General features: G+C 39.8%; 1 protein-coding gene across 2 annotated transcripts in view; it reads left to right on the top strand.

Annotated features, from left to right (window-relative positions):
- The first annotated feature begins 5,770 nt into the window (after window positions 1-5,770).
- Window positions 5,771-17,938, top strand: part of nek7 (NIMA-related kinase 7) — a 58,152-nt gene continuing 45,984 nt past the window's right edge. The window contains exon 1 of one of the 2 annotated variants that reach the window (XM_029430260.1): window positions 5,771-6,139. The gene's annotated coding sequence lies outside the window, so the exon portion shown is untranslated. The remainder of the gene's footprint in view (window positions 6,140-17,938) is intronic. The other variant, XM_029430261.1, reaches the window with a different exon arrangement.

Here is a 17,938-nt window from a genome sequence, read left to right as displayed (position 1 = left end):
TGATGCCCATATAGTACCTCAGAGTGGAAAAACGCTCCTATAGATTATATTACATCTGGTCTTTTTCTTTTTTTACTATATATAATATAAAGCAATTATTTTCAGTTCTATTTCACTCAAACTAAAACAAAAAAAAGATTTGAAAGTACAGGCACACATAAATGTTTTTGTAACAAAAACAATAAAACGTCCCCGTTGTGGGACTTCTGATTCTGATTAAAGCAATATTCTATTGGCCAGTTTGTACTGATTAATGTAGCAAAAAATGGACAATATAATATACAAACTGTAATAGGCTAAAACACGATTGCTTCAGTTAGTTGTTTGGAAGCTTAATTTCTAAGTATGAATGCTGGCTATGTAATGTGAAGAAGGTGTGTTGTGGAAAGAGAAAAAAAAGAAAGAAAGTCAGCCGAAGCCACATGGGGACCAGTAAACAGGCTGGTGTTGAATTCCAACAATGTGGGAAACAGCAAACACTTCAGTCAGTCCAAGAGGAAACCTCAGTCACTGGGGTTCCTATATATGTGCTGTGGCAGCAGGGCTGTGTTCCCCGGGTATGATGGGAGGACGGTGGGCGGGTTGACACCACAGAGCTACAGGAAGCAGGGGCTCGAGCAGAAACACAAACAAACACAGCCCTGCTCAGTTTTGGAGCTGCAAGATGAAAACTCTGGACAACATCATGGCCATGTGCTGACAAGAATTTCAGGGGTTTGCTGCTGTTGGTGACTGGGATCCATCTTATCGGTAACATATGTGTGTGCGTGTGTGTGTTTGCACATCAGCCACCTTCTTTCAAATCGGATTGCTTCACCCTATTCCAGGTATGTTTTTTACTTTCCAAAATACATTAAAAAAATAAGAAGATTGAAAAAATACATCATGTTCCCTTGAGAATATATTGCGTTGAAGCATTTTAGCAACACATGTATCTTTTGGTTTATTACCTTACAGTAAAACCACAAAATCCAGCTAATATCACAGTGAGATAAATCTGTTGTCAACCTGTGACCTATATTTTTTGCATTTATCTCCATGTTAAAAGGTAAATACAATGTTGTCTGTCTGTGCAGAGACCTAACAGTTAACAAAAAGGAGGGCTTCAGCAAACTGACATCCTCCTCCACCTCTCTTATCTCCTCCCCCTGTTAAATGACAGCCTCTGTGTACTATGACTGTACAAAAACAATGCTGACAGTGCTGTATGTTTTCTGTTATACAAGCAGCTTGTTCATAAAGTTCAGGTGACTCTGATATACAGTATTTGACACAAACAGATCTGAAATGCTCTACCATTCAAGCTCACATTCCAATGTAAAACTTAAAATATACAACATTGCATGAACTGGTTTGAATTAAATTCACAGACAGCTTGTTTGGAAATAAAAACGCAGACTTTTTTTCCAGTATTTTATACATACAGTATCAACAAGGACAACATACAAGGGGTTCAAATAGTGCTTAACATGACCTAGATACATGCCAGTTTAACAGGGTCGGGTTTTACAAACCTGGTTAAACTTATGACATTTGCAACTGAGGCCTGCTTATTTGGTCCGATCTGACTGAAACACTGTGTTACATGTAAAGGTCAGATGAGAATACCAACTAAAGGACAAGCACTTTACTCTGCCTGTCATCACAAAACAAAAAGGGGAAATCTCCGGTGTCCATTCATTTCTTTGACATCAGATATCGCTCAGTGAAAGCCATATAAGCCAAATCAACAATACAGCCATATCCTCTGGTGTCCAACATTTTGTAGGTATCAAAGCTGTTGTCAGCATGCAAGGTTGTACATGGTGATCTGAATCCGGGTGGATATTTTCCTTATAGCTGCACTTCCTGTGGTTGGCTGTACACCTGTAATTCACACTACCTTTTACAACTATATGGAGAATGAGTTCCCTACATAAACTCCAGGAAAGTGTGTCTCTGCAGGCACACCCACACACACACACACACACACACACACACACGGTCGGTCACACAGACATTACCACACATTATACACACACAGTGACAGGCGACAGGGTCAAAACAAAGTATGGGATGATCACTGAGGCACAGGCCACACCTGTAGTTTACATGTTGCTCTGATAGTGTTGTCACTGCTTGTGTGTGTGTATGTGTGTGTATATGTGTGTATGTGTGTGTGTGTAAGTGTGTATGTGTGTATGTGTGTGTCTGCCAGTTCCGCCTCAGTTCCCTCCTCTCATTGCTAGGCGCCTATTTAACCTCACCTCACACACCAACCACCCTGCTAACACAAATACACACCGGCACTGGGACACGCGCAAACACCGACACACACAGGCAGATGTCAGAGGGGTGACGATGTGAATGAGACACAGCTAAACTGCAAAGTGTGTGTTTGTGAGTGTGTATGTGTGTGAGTGTGAGACTGAGGCCTGCCCCGCTGGTTGATGCAGAGCAGGTGGAGAGATCCTCTAAGCTGGGCGTTTGCCAAGAGAAGGGAAACACTAACATATACATATGCAAGTAGTAGTATACACAACACAGACACACAAAAACAGCCATAGAAAAAAGGATTTTAGGCAAAAATAATATGCCAGTTTTGTCCTTCATATTATCAGACTATCTCTCCTGTGCCTCATTTGTGCAGTGCTCTAAACACACCATAAATCCTTTATTTCTTTGTTGTGCTGTTATTCTATATTTACAGGTATTTGTTATGTGACGGCTCACATCTAGACAACCTTGAAAATGCTGCGATCAAAGCTGATAACTACGGGTTGCAATTGCACTTTGAAGACGAAACAACATTAATTAGCGTTTAAAATGGAAATGCAGGCGTCACATGCATGCTGCCTCCAAGTTCACGTGGGTATATGAAGAGAGAGGCAACATTTTATACATATTTCCATCTGTAATCCCTTTCTCTTTTTCCTCTGATAGCTGTGCTCTGTGAGGAACATAAACAGAAAGCTCATCTACATTGATATGGCATGTTTGAGAGTGTAACAGGTCATCTTTGTACTGGTAGAGTGTAACCTCTCAGTTCTTGCTAAACCTTCAGGTTGCACGCAGCTTCTCTCCCCTCCATCTGCTGGTCTCTATGAAGTCTGCACCGGATCACAGGAGCTTTGACTGCAGCTTCTGTCTCAACCACATTGCAGTCATACCTAACCCCTGAGCCAGATCAACAACACATAGGGAAATAAAAAAGACATGAGTGAAAACATCAACATTTATTTCTTTTAAAGTGTTTAAAATGTGCTTTCAGCCCCTGGGTGCAACATTTTATGCATATTTAGCAATGAAAAACCCAGGCAGAATTGCACTGAAATGTGTATGTTGAAGAAAACAAAAATTGAAGTATGGTGTGCATATGTTGTAAGAATATTACAGGTCTTGTTCACAATATATTGACTTGTGGTTTTAATCATTAGAATACAGTTTTACAAATGATCTGAAATTAGCCTTTTTCTCTGCATTTAACGAGACTGCTTTGAGACATTCTCATGGTGTTCATACTCATAAGCAAAACAAATTAGTGGCCAAATTCTCGTAAATTCCACTTAATTGTCATCGGATCACATTAGTAGGCAGTTTTGTTCATAAAAAAGGCTTAAAATATGAGCAAGAGTTTGTTCTAACACAGAGTTAAATGTCACGTTTACAGTAAAATGTCTCTATAAATCCAGCGATTCAACCTTCTTCATTTCCCCTGGAGGGAGAACCTTTTCCATTCTGGTTACCTGCAAGCGACACCAGAAAGTTTGAAGGGGAAGAGAGTGAAATAGATGAGAATACTCTCTTCATGCTAAAAAAAAATCCCTGAATCAAAAGGAAATCCTCTCTGTTAAATAAACAATATCAGCAAAAAGAACACAAAAAGTTTTCTATTGGTTTAAAGCACCAGATCAGTGCAGAGAGCCACTTTTAGAACAATGGAAATTCAACACGATTATTAAACAGTTTTCTACCAAACAGACGTGGAGGCATGCGTGTTGAACTAGAGGATCTCTGGGTGCAGCTCCCCTCACAGACTGATGCATTACTTTTCATCCATCCATCTAATTATTCCCTCAGAAACCTGAAATTTGAAGATACAAAAGACCGTCCCTATCTGTCACTGAGCGCCATTGATCTTATTGAAAGAAAATGTGGGTGTAGAGGAAACCCAATATAACTCATGCCATTAAATTCCACACAGCATTATTCACATACAGAATTGACAGATTTCTGTGAGACGTTTCTTTTAATCTTCAACTGTTGTTGAAGAAAATGGGGGGAAAATCCTACACTCCAGGCATCTTTCCCTTTTCCATATTTGCAGTGAGGTTAACAAAAAAGGCTATTGAAGTGTAGCAGAAAAAACACAACCCCACCTAACTTGTTGATTATTAACAATGGGGAAGGGAAGAAGACAGATGTGTTTCCTGTGTATCAGTAGTGTTTGAATTGTCAGTCTGAAATCAGCGATGAAACTTTTATCAAAGCAAAGTAAGCTGATCAATTCCAGATGCTCTCGCTGTCCATGCGAGTCAATCTGCGATACCATTTTTGTCAATAAATTCTCATGATATTCCCAAGAGCAGACCGTGTGTTAGGGGATGCGTGGGTATTCTGCATGTGTATAATTATAGCAAGCAAGACTGCGTGTTGAAGTGTGTGCTTATAACTGTGTGTATTCAGGAGAATCCATTAAGCCTTGGCTGCCTCTGTCTCTCTCTTGCATACACTCACACACATACTTTCACACCCTCAACAACTCAACATGTGTATTCTAAACAAAGTCAGAATAAGCAATCTTTGAGTTTTGTTGCAACTTAAAAACGTGTCACCCTAAGTGGTTGAAAGTGATTAAGTAGCCTATATTAATTGGAGATATAGTTCTTATTTCAATTACATGCGCTTCTACTCCACTATATTTTAGAGGGAAATATTGTACTTTTTTATCTGACATTTATCTGACAGCTGTAAATACTTTGAAGATCAAGATTTTACTCACAAAACATATGGTCAGTTTATAGAATATGATGCAGTTTAATAGATTTTAATACCTAACATTATGTAAAGTAGTTTGAATTTGTTTAGTTGCTATCTCAGTGACATCGTAGCACACATAAAGGTTGTGAGACGTGGTTCAAAGCAAAGGGAAAAGAAAGTAAAAGTATGTAAGTATAATCTGGAAAATGTCCTTACAATATTAAAAGTAAAAGTACTCAATGTTATAGTATTATATATTATCATTAGATTATTGTTACAAATGCATTAATATAAAAGGATAATTTTACTGTTGTAGTTTGTGGAGCTAATTTTTAACTATTAATGAATAAATATTTTCATTATGGTTTCATCTGCTGATCGAATGTTTGGTTTGTAAAAACTCTGAAAAAAGTGAGAAATGCTCTCTCTCTCTCTCTTTTCTTATAGTAGTTAAAATAACTATTAACAAAATATTTCAGATAAATGTAGTGACGTAAAAGTACAATATTTCCTTCTGAAATGTAGTGAAGTAGAAGTTGAAAATCACATGAAAATAAAAGAGTCAAGTAAATTACAAGTAGGGCCTAATACGTTAAAAATGTTACTTAATAAGTAGGCCTACAGTACTTTGAGTACAGTTGTTTTTGCCAACGGTATTAGATCAAGAAGGAACTTTCTCGTTCAGCATCACATCCTATACACGTTTAATGGGGGAAAAAAGAAGGCTGTTGAGTTTCTCTGTTGAATCTCGCGGTATTTGACAGCTTCCCTCCACTCTTTGACACTTGCCCCTCCCCTGCGCTGCGGGAAAGCTGGGTTGTTTACATTACTGGCACACGGGTCAGCAGAGTGGTGATGAGAGGGGCCTAGCTAGTGCAGAGACTATCTGAAAACACGTACACATCTCGACCGGCTCGAACAGCACAGTCTCTCTCTCTCTCTCTCTCTCTCTCTCTCTCTCTCTCTCTCTCTCTCTCTCTCTCTCTCTCTCTCTCTTTCGAAAAAAACTTTTCAAAGCTCAGGCAACGGTGCAACGCAAGAAGAGAGGCCCGACAAGTTCACTTTTAGGAGCGACCTTGGAAAGAAAAGGGAAAGTCAAAACAAAGACAACCGCCATAACCATCAGGAGAACCTTTCAGCGTGAAGAAGGAATAGCTTAGCAACAGAGTCCCACTTCCTGGTAAGAGCTGAGACACCGTTAGCTGGCAGACAACTTATGAATCTACTACATTGGACGGCTAACAAACCACTTGTTATTTGTTACCCACCTATATTTTGTCTCGATTCGGAATTGACAATGTTACAAAGCTCACAAAATGTCACTGTTTCTAGTGCAAACTTGATCTTGAAACTCACTTGAAAAAGTTTCTACGAAGTTCGCTAGCTAGCCTAGCTTGTTAGCCGACTAGCATGCTGCATTGCTAACTTTCACTGCCTAGAAATTACAGTCGCAGCTGTCATTTAAAGTTAACAACGACATTGTCACGTTATGATTACAGTGTACGAAATAGCAACTTTCTCCTAACGTAGCTTTTAAGCCATGTGGTTAAACCTTTAGTGGAAACATGACAGTAGCTAAATAAAGTAGCAAATTACTGATGTCTTGCTAGAGTGTTACAATTATGTTACAGTACACGTATACTGTACATAAGTACTTCCTTGTACGGCCGTACTTGCAATTGTAGGTTTTTATTCTTAAAGATGAGACTTAATGTATGTGATAATACAGAATGCGTCTATATTTACTGTGTATTGTTAATGCTGGTTTATGTTTGTTTGTCTTTGCAGTGTAGGCATGTTTGTATGTACCTTATGTGTGGTTTATAAGTCTTCTGATAACTAGTAATTATACTCGAGAGTAATATATCTGCAACCATACAAATGTGTACAACTGACAACCTCGTGCTGTGTGTTCATAAACCTACAGGCCAATAACGATTGCTGCTCATCTACTTTATCTTTTAGGGAAAGTGAGAGTTTTAAAGTAGTCAAGTTTATTAAATGGACACATTTCATGTGCCTATGCATTGCCTACAGAAGTTGCAGTTTATGTACACATATCCACACTGTGTCTGCTTGGATTAAGTTTAACTGGCAACTTCACCTGAGTTTTCACTCAACTGTCCAGCCAAGTAGTATTTAGTTGATAAATAGGCTTTTGAACTGATTAAAAGAGACTTGATTTGATAACGGCAGATCCACTGCTCTGGGTTTATCAAAGGCAAAGTTGACCTACTTGACTTGATCTATGAACTTTGGTTTATTATTTTAATCTAAAGTTTTGATTCCCACTATTAGCCATAAACTGTTGATGATAGCACTAAGTGATGATGAGAGGGAAGTAAGTGAATCTGATTTGATTCTTAAGAATGTGCTTCACTTACACATAGAGTGACTTTACCTCCTTGTAAATAATGCAGGGTGGTGGTATTCAAGTGATAGTTAGTTGTTGAGGAAACAGTGCTGGAAGACGAGAGGCTAGCAGATGTTTCTCACTAAATAATTACAGTTAAAGTGTGTGTGTTGTATTTTGACCCATCTCTGTATGGAAGTGCTGTTTCCAGCTGTCTGTTTCAAACTGTTTAACACCATACGAGTTATAGCCTGGAAGACGGTGTTTATTTCAAGGAGAACTACTGGTAGTTGCAAAGAGATGGTTTATTTAAGCATTTTTTGGGAAGAAAGTATGTGACTCACTTTTAAGAATAGTTATTGCAAAACCTTTACAGAATGAATGCATCGACAATTCTGTTCGGACCTAGATGATCATTTTGTAATGGCTCATCTATAATAATAATAATAATAATAATAATGTATTAATGAGATTTAAATGATTTAATAATAATTTGATAAAATAATAATTATAATATATAATAATAATAATAATAATAATAATAATAATAATAATAATAATAATAAGAAGAAGAAGGAAATGCAACCCAGCGACACAACAAACAAGCAATTAAAATAAAACTGGCCTTTCCTAGGCCTAACCATTTTGAGGGTCACGCATAGGGTGAAAACGAAAATCTCATGCCATGTTGCTGTTGCTGCTTATCACAGCCAAATATTTAAGGCGTCATACTATAACATTTGGCTACGCTGTAGAGAGATGATTCAGACAACAGTTAGTGGGAACTGACATACCTTGTTGACCCAATTATTACTCACTTCTCTGTTGCCACACTCGATCATCGTCAAAGACAACAGGCTTGAGTCTGCCAGCGTCATCAGGTGATGGAGATGAACACCGGCTGGCTCTGTGAAGTTGACTATCAAGGAAAGTGTCGTGAACCGGATGATCTGCCAAATGTTTGCATCAGTCTCTGTGTTGAGGGATTTCTGCCAGTATATCCTGCTTTGAATTGCAGCTGATGAGAGGTGGATTAGTTTTGACAGGCTTTGGCAAAACTTGATTATTTTTGCCTTGATCTATTGTTTGGATTTAATAAGGGTAATAAGGGTAGACTAGAAAGTGGTGATAGCTGTGGTGATCAGTAGTGTTTAGCCAGTTTGAATCTGAAAATAGAAGCACATAGAAAGAGGAACTTTGTCATCAAAAATATTTGACTTTTTCCCCATCACAAGTTATTTTACTTGATTATTGGAAGAGGCACTGAGAATGTACTATTATCACACAAGCAAGAATTTGGCATATATATATATATATATATATATATATATATATATATTGAGATTGAGATTGAGATTGAGATTGATTGATTCGTCTTGGGTTCATATAAATACAGATTGGCTGCTTAGGCCACACATATGTTTTGTCAGTGCAGTTTTATTAGACTTTCTATTAAGACATTCAAAGTGAAAAATGCCATTCATTGGTGTGGAGAAATCTGCTGCACCCAAAGCAGTGATTTAGCGCAGTGGAATTTACCAAATCGCTCTATCCTGTGAGAGTTTCCTGTTTTAGCCTGGAGCTGGCCCCTCTGCTGGATTAAAGATCAGATGAGACATTTGTCATCTGACCACTTAAACAGTCATCTTGCCCTTGGGTTTCATAAAAGAACAAAAAATGTTAGCTATGTTTTATCATTCGCAAAGCATATTTGAAGGAAGATGCTTCCTAGGGCCATTTTTGAGCTACATTAAACACTGTCTTTTGCATGATGTCAAAGACCTTGGCCAAGCATTGTACTGAAATTATGCCTGCTTAGGATATAGGCTCCTTTGGTGTACTTTATCTGTGATTAGTTGTTGTATTACCAAATAAGAAAAAGCAAGAAAAAGAAAATACAAGCTTGATGCCTTCCCCAGAAGAATTTAGAATTAAGTCTTTCCTTTCCAGGCTCAGTTTGGTTAGAGTTTAGAGTAAGGTCTTTGGCAATGAGAGTGGGCTGTCTAAGATGCTCCTTATGCTCCCCTCAAACAGCCAGCCAGTCAATATTTTTCATATCCATCTCCCTTCTATGTTATGAAGGGTCACTGATGTGTCAAGCATTCAAATATCCTTGGAGGATGCCTCGCGGCTCCCTGTGTCACGTGAAAGTTCGCAATTTCTCTCTGGCATTGATGTCTTTTCTCAATGGGCTCTGTAGTGCTCTGGGGGGAAACAGACTTCAAAGACATGCAAACACAAAAATTACTGACCTAGGACCCTGTTTAAAGTTTACGAAACGCTTTCAGTGCCCTTTGCTCAGTTTATGCCATGACCACACAATATCAGTGGTTTATTTCACTACAAAGGGCGTCAGAAAAAGGTTTTGTTCATCTTTTATTTTTATTTTTTCAACTTTGGTCTTGTCTTTGGCTCTGGAATCCTGTTCTAAATGAAACTACTCTATTTATATATAGTGGAGTTATGATCCTATTAAATTATTGGATTAATTACCATGAAATGCATTTTTCCCTCTAAACAGAAAAGAAAGATTAAACAAAGATGAATAAATAAATAAATAGCTTCAATTCGCCTGTATTCCAAAGTGCACTCTGGAAAGGTTAAAACAAGGCCTATTTTAAAAATAATGTTGCTAAAATTAAAGTACGTGCACATTTCAGTCATTTTGATGTATTGACAGAAACAGCATTCTGTTTGAATTGTTTAAAGTTACTTAATTTGTAACACTGACTTTTCTAATTTCACACAGTTTAGTTGGTAATTGAGTGGGCCTTTTTATTTGAGAGTCTGCATTTGACTAACCTTTGTAATCCGTGGAAGTCTACATAAAGAGCAATTTAGTCAAGCTATTTATGGACTGACTGCACATACATTATACTTTAAGTATCCAATACCTGAACTGTGTCTATACTGCATGTTGAGGAATAAGCTGCGGTTTGTTGCCACCAAATCCATGCTGGCATATTGTGAACTGTGCTGGAAATATGGCTCTCTTTTTATTGGAGATCACTCTCCAATCGTTCCCTCTCCCTCTCTTTTCTCTTTTGATTATCCGCACACAAAAATACAAATCCCTCAGGATACAAATTCACTTTCACAGTATAATTACAAGATGCTATATGCCACTGTAAACAGCACATCAGTGACAGTGACGGTATGCATTTGTCATGAGATGAGACAAAAGCAGAATGAATTTGCACTCATGAACAGAATGAGGGAGGAAGATCTCTTTTTTTTCTGTTGCTTGCTGACTGTGCTATGGGCGTTTGTTCCAACCTCATCACAAATGAGCGTTAATGTTTCACACGGGATTTGCTGCAGAACAGAGTAAATTTGTACGAGAGCATCTTGTTTTGACAGACGGTCTGTTTTACCCTCCTCCTTTTCAGCGTGAAGAAGCCAGATACATTTCACCGTCTCTTCTGCCCTCTTTTTTCATTTTCTTTCACGTTCTGTTTCTTTTTCCCTTTTCTTGTGATGTGAGCTGATCAAGGACTTGGGCTAAATGAGGCATTTCTTAACTGATCGATATTCGTTTTGCAAAGCCGGATCCTTTATTTATTGTAACCCATTGCACTCTGGGTATACCAGCTTTTAACATTTCCTGAAAGTGCTTCGTTACAGCACTGGAAATATATGTTGCACACAAGTGTTTGAATCTACTGAACTGCAAACGGCAACAATCAGTTTCAAATAAAGATATTCACATTGTCATTGTGCATCCACTGGAGGAGAGAGCGGAGCTACTAGGAGTTCAAAAAAAGGTTATTTAGTTTCAACTACCTTTGTCAGATGTGCCATGTTTGGCATGTAAATGCTGCTATTAAGTGAAAACTGCATTAGAACATCATATTTGGTCATGCTGGAGATATCTCAATCTTGTCTGCCCAAATCCTCCATATTTTCCACAGGGCCAAACATACACTCCTCTCTCCATGGATATTATACAAAGTATCACAGGAATCTATCAAAGGAAATTTGTGGGTTTTTTTTATTTGTGTGTCTGTGTTTTTTTGCAACACAGACATGATGTGTTTAACAGCTAAACTCTGTTAGATGTATCGATGAATGCTCTGTGCAGCTGTATTAGGTAAAACAAAAAAATCTAGATATTTCATTTGTTCATTTTGTTCAGATGAATACCGCTTAACTGATTTGGATCACAGGCAAGGAAAAAAACCCTTAATTGTGAAATCCATATCCCTTTTTAGTCTCTTTATTTCACACTACCTTGTTTGGGTGTGGGGGACATCTTTCTCCCCCTCCTCTCTCCCCCTCTGTCTGTGTTTGTACCCTGACTCACAGCTGTCTACCATGGTCTCCCTGGTCTCTTGGTTTGGCCTGGGGCTTTGAGGTTGCGGTCAAGACCTGGGGGCATGAAGAAGGAAGAGGAGTCATAATGAGAAGCTCCCCTCAACTCCTGCTGCCTAACCTGCCCTTGAGCCCCTTTTGTCTCGCTCCCTTTTCACTTCCATGCCACCCATCTCTTCTCCTCGTCCTGTATTACTGCCTCTCGTCTTAGACACCCCCCCCCTCCCTCTTCCCTATTTAGTTTCCTTATTACTTCTTTCCACCCCTCAACCTCTGTGACTCTCAATCTGTCCCCCATTCTTGTCTCTCCTCTCCTCTCCTGGGGGTCCTCTCTACCCGGGGCCTCCCCTCGGCCTCCTCCTCCCTGCCCAGCCTGGCCCACAGTCAATGGGAGGCAGGCAGCCTGACTCCCTCAGAGCAGCAGGAAGCTGCAGCAGCAGGGGTTAGGTCTGTATGGCGCTGCCGGCTGGTTCTGTCAGAAGTCCTGCCAAGCCAAGGATGAGAGACCTTTGCCAGTGCGGTATTGGGGCACCGAATAAAAATATTTTACAGATGTCTGAAGTCAGGCATCAGGAGTCTGCAGTGGCTTACTCAGGCCTAGGGCAGAGGTGTCTTTTAAGTGCAAACGATGTGCATGCTAATTTATGTGTGTGTAGAATTTTTGATAGAGAAAATTAACTTTAAGTATTAATGTAGGAAAAAGGGCTTAAAAAAGACGTGATAAGGTGGTACTCAGGAGTCTGGGTTATTCAGGAGGTGGGTGTGTGGCAGGAGGACGTAAATAGGCTGGTCTTGTTCGGGATTGGCTGGAGGAAAAGTGATTGATTTGGTTGGGTTTTGTTGAAGACAGGGAGATCCAATGCTACTGTACTGTGACTGCTTGGTTGGGTTACCAAACAGTTCTGGCTTGACAGTTTAACAGTGAATATTTAACATTGCGCCTCTCTGTGGGGCTTGACTGTAAACAGCAATCTTCAAGCAGCATAGCAGCAAAAGCCTGCGTGACGCTGGGCCTTGGTTGTGAAGCCCACCTAAAAACAACGCACAAGCAGGAAGCACATCTTGAAGTTCTGATTTTAGAAAAAGGCAGATGGCATGGGCTGGTGGTGTCACACTGTAAAAAAAACACCAGGATCGCTTGATGAAAGCAGCTCCCGCTTGCTTTGAACAGCAAGTCTGTCATGGCTGGTGTCTGCTGTGTGGCTCCGGGTCAAACTGTGATACGCAACTCCTGGAATTTGCGCTTTTTAAGTTTTTCATGTTCAAATCGTCTGAGGGGGAAAACAGAGGGGGGGAAGGGGGGACAGGAAGTTTCATTAATATTAATATTCTAATATGTGAAGGAGGCAGGGAAGACCTATCTGGTTTAGCTGCTTTCAACTCCTGTTGTGCAGCTTTTCTCTCTTTCTGTTTCGCTTGCTCTTTTCCTTCCCTTCTGTCTTTTCTCTGCAATTTCGGTACAACTGCTGTTTTTCTGTTCTGATATACATATGCTAACACTATAATTCATATATGATACTTTAGGTTAATATCTAGTAAATAATAAGTCTGAGGTATCATCAAACTCTGTATTTATAGTTCTAGTTGTATCGCACAAAGCAGCTTCTAAATTAATTGAATGAATGACCTGCTAAGTATCCAAGTGCCCTCCTGAAATCAACGAGTGACACCTTATTAAAAAAAAGCTGAAGCTTGATTTATATTCCCCTTTTAACAATAGCAGTGCTTGAGTTGATTTTGAATTCAACTTTTGGATGTGTGGGGACATTAAGTCCAGGTTTAAAAATGAAACAAAGAGCCTCAGTGGAACAAACCCTCTAAGGCCTTTGTAGTGTTTTGGATGAGTATTTATAGTCTAAAAGGTTTAAAAGAAAACTCATGGCTTGTAACATACAAACTGCTGCCCTGAATTATTATTATTATTATTATTATTATTATTATTATTATTATTATTATTATTATTATTATTATTATTATTAAAGGCAGCAGTTTGTGTGATCGCTCTAAAACATTGTTATTTTGTGTCCTATGAAGAGCTTCTCATGGCTCGTCACAGAATGGAGATGTAGCAAGAGTGGTGATGTTTAAGCAGAGTTGTGTAATGGTAGAGGGAGGGATGGTACAAAAGAAAAAAATAATTGGTTGTATGACGGTGAGAGCAGAGTGAGATGAATCTGATGACAGTGGTTAAGACTGTATATTAGCTATTATGAGCTGGATGGTGGCTGTTTACAGGGTTGTGCCATTTAATTATTTCCTGTTCTTCGAGGCTCTGTTGCCATCTCTGAATATTTGTGAATAATCATTTGGATACAGTGTATTGCTGTGGGACTTTGCTTATTTTTTTTGAGGCCCTGTTGTAAACCAGGAATTCTTATTATTTGCTCCATGCCTCAGAACTAATATTCTGTCCAGCAGATCTTAACTCGGGTTCAAAATAAACAAATACTGTGTTTTGAAGATGAGTTGGCGACATTTTGACCCAGCTGTGGCCCCGTTAAGCTCCACTCTGCCCTGATATCTATAAATGAGGCTGAATCATGGAGTTTTACAGATGTTTGATGAATGCAGGGCTGAGTCCAGCCTCTGTGTGAGGGGTGGTGGAACAGGCCTGACATCTCTCCTGAACTGAAAAGGGAAATCCCTGCAGGCACAGAGTAGAGAGGAGGGATAAGGGAGGAGGGCGAGAATGGAGAGAGGTGCGACCCCTTAGGGGTAACGTTATTCTCCGATCGTCAGCTCCTTACACATACACTCGCACACATACTGTCTGTCGGTGTGCCGGGTGATGCACTCATGCAAAGAAGGATGAGTGCCTGAGGAATAAAAAATAAAAAACCTTGAACTTTGTGCATTTGTGTGTCTGCCTATGCATGGGTTGTGCTCACATGCAAGTTTTTATTTTTCTATAATCATTTGGGGCAAACTGTACATTTCTGAATGTGGCTTCCATGCTTGGCCTATCCAGGAATAAGCCTAATTTCTCACTTCATTGCTGTGCACAGAAAATAGACAAAATATATATTTCTTTCCCCAGAATAGGGAAGTGGTAAGAGAAGAAATACAAGCTAGCAGATTTGATTTTTTTCAAGTACCCATTCCAAAAATGTTGACTGGCTTTTATATAGTCACATTATTCCTGATTTATTTTCAGTCCCAAGTTTTTCCTCAAAGGTACACCTCCTCTTCAAGACGGAGCCATATGTCTAGAAATGAACAATGCACGCCTGCTTGCACCCCCTGTTATTAATCATCACACAGTTTCTATTTTTCAAATCCCAAATTCAGAACCTTGAAGAAAACCTTCCTTGAGCTGTTAAATTGGCTTTGTAGCTTTGTAGATTTACATATGTGATCAAAGTAAACCAATTAATTTCTATGTGATGTGATGTGAGCCTAAGCCAGGATAAACGTTGCCACTAGAATCAAGTAAAGTAGTTGAGTTATTGTTGGTACATATTAAGAAGACATCCTCCTTGGCAGTATGACAATAACATTGGTGTATGCACACAGTCTTATGCAGCAACAGTACTGTATTTGACCTCTGACGGAGAGCAGTGCTCTGGATCTGATTAGTAGAGTGTGTGTGTGTGTGTGTGTGTGTGTGTGTGTGTGTGTGTGTGTGTGTGTGTGTGTGTGTGTGTGTGTGTGTGTGTGTGTGTGTGTGTGTGTGTGTGTGTGTGTGTGTGTGTGTGTGTGTGTGTGTGTGTGTGTGTGTGTGTGGCAGCCAGCAGGGCCCACCACAGAAGCCACAGCAGGCTGAAACCGAACCAGAGCCAAGCTTGATTTTTGTGGAGCCACTGTTCCCATGGGCCCACTCTTAGTATGTATTCAGTATACGCATCCAGCTTCACATTAATTTCTGTGTGTGTCTGTTTATGTTTAGTATACACTGTGTAGACTCACATTTTGTGTTTTGGTATCTTTCTCTCCTCATTGGTTGAGCTATGTTTTTTATAGATTCAGGGTCTTGAATGTTTCTATTAGTGACCGTGGAGATGCTGAAGGGTTGTGGTCCTCCCGTCCCCCCCAAAGAGCATACGAGAAGGCTTAGGCCCAGAAAAGCCCCAACACGAGCCCTTAGTCCTCACGTTAGCACTCAACGATGTAACGAGACATGCCTGGGAACTGCTCCTCTCACATTACTAATGACTTGGACATCTTGCTCTTGTCATTTCTTCTTAGACAAACTTCGATGCTGACACAGGGTAACTGCTTCAAACTATCCAGGGAGAAAGGGGGAAAAACCTGCTCGAAGGTAGCATGAGAGACTGCTGGTTTTGTGTGGAGGGAAAACCGACTATATTCACCAGATGTTTTTTAAATGGTTGTTTCATAGATGAGAAACTCAAATGACAGGCCTCATCATCTCCAAACAACACAGAGATGGGTCAGTTGCTGCTTTATCATTGCTGTCCTAGATGCCAGTCACAGTGTTCAGGGTTGTAGCGTTGTAATCTCTGTAAAGACACTTTTCATACTTTCATTTCTCGTGTAAACAACAAATGCCGCATTAAGTCTTTTTGTAACAGCTGTGTACCTACTGTGTCTGCTAGTCGTTTGCTTTTATGCAATTTTTAGTTCACATGGGCCATGACAAGCTGCCTCCTTCTTTGCATCTTACTCTCCTCCTTTATAGATATTAATAGAGGACAAAGAAGGCTAATGTCATTTCAGAATCTGAACACTGCGTAGATGATGAGTCTCTCATCTGTTCACTCCTGAGTATAATCACGAGGTTAGGCTTCAGAAAACACAGCTGTACTGATGAAGACCAGACTCTTGGTGGAAATGCTGTGTAAAATAATCCTTTTATTCAGAACAGAAAGGAAAAGTGAGCGTTGCATTCCCTTTTAATTTTTTTATGAAATTCCCTCATTTGTCCTTATTTTATGTCTTATGTTTTTGTTTTTTTACTGTAAGCCCTCTAGCTTTGCAGACGAACAGAGCCACAGCCCTTTGGTTCAGAATGTCACATCCGATATCCTGGTGCCAGAGGTGATGAAGCTAATTTGGTGGTCAGTCAGTGACATGGCTAACAAACAAAGCCCTTATTAGACCTGGAGCACTGGAAGCTCTGCTCTGCAATGCTCTGTTTTGCATTGTGAAAGACCAAGAGTTGTTGCCACAGGGCACTAATGCAACCTAAAGCCTTGGGATCTTCGTCATGCTACAGGGTGCAAACCTGGGTGTGGATATTTGGTTCAAATGTTCAGATGAACTGAGAGGTGCACTCATAGAAAAACAACTTAAATAGCTGCTTTAATAACTAAATAATCCTAGACATGAGCATTTGCTCCACATTTATTTAGCTTACAGTGGAAAGGTGTTTCAGTGTAGAAGAGTTTGAATATAAAGGAGACCACTATACCATGCTTTACAGTGATCTGATGTAACTACTTGAGGGGTTTTCACATTAAAGTGTCACATGTGTGTTCATATTTGTTGTCACATGTTTAGATGTTTATAGACCAATTGATTAATCGAGAAAATAACTGGCTTGATTTTATAAACACAGCAATCATTAGTTGTAGCTCTAAATCAGACACGATTTCCTCTGTAATGGTGCACTTCACTTTATGCGCCGTGCTAAAAGTTGTAATTCTGCTTTCAAACCATTGCAGCCGGGAGTTGGAACTACATCCATGATTAGTCCCTCGAACATCCTAAAAACTTATGACATCACTTGTAGCTAGATCAGCCAGCCTAAATGAAATGCTCTTGATTTTCTTTCACATATTATGCATTTACTTTCTATTTTAACTGATGGTGATATGGCATTTTGAAGGGCTGTGAATGTAGTGAGAGTGTGCAAGCATAGCCCAAACCTCCAGGGTCCCCTCTCCTGAACGCCTGGGGGGTTCTCTCCTTCACACAGCCTGCTCCTTCGCACACTAAGCTGGTTTCTGAGGGATCACACAGCTGTCTTAAATGCAGCTCTGTTTTTGCATACTTTGCCCACACGAGTTTGTCTTTCCTTACACAGTCAGCAATTTGTCAATATACCTTGTTTATTCTCCGTGATTGACAGTATGAATTAGTTTCACCTAGGAAAAGGGGGGGTGGTGAGGAAAAAAGAGAGAGGGGTAGTTTGGCTGGCTTTTTTTTTTTTTTTTTGCCTGGTACCATGGCTGTCTGTCACTCGTCTTTTATCATTGAAATTGGAGTTTATCTTTTACAAGCCTGAGTGGAATGTTTTTGTTTTTCAAGTGATTATTAGCATCCTCCTTGGCTGCCGTCTCCAGCTGATGAAATGAGCACATCAAACGGTGCGCCTCACTAACGAAGAGGTGTGGTGCTGGCTGGCTGGCTGGC

This window comes from Cottoperca gobio, chromosome 4, assembly GCF_900634415.1.
Source record: "Cottoperca gobio chromosome 4, fCotGob3.1, whole genome shotgun sequence".
Taxonomy (NCBI): domain Eukaryota; kingdom Metazoa; phylum Chordata; class Actinopteri; order Perciformes; family Bovichtidae; genus Cottoperca; species Cottoperca gobio.
Note: the sequence above shows the minus strand (reverse complement) of the source record. Positions and strands in the feature narration are given on the sequence as shown.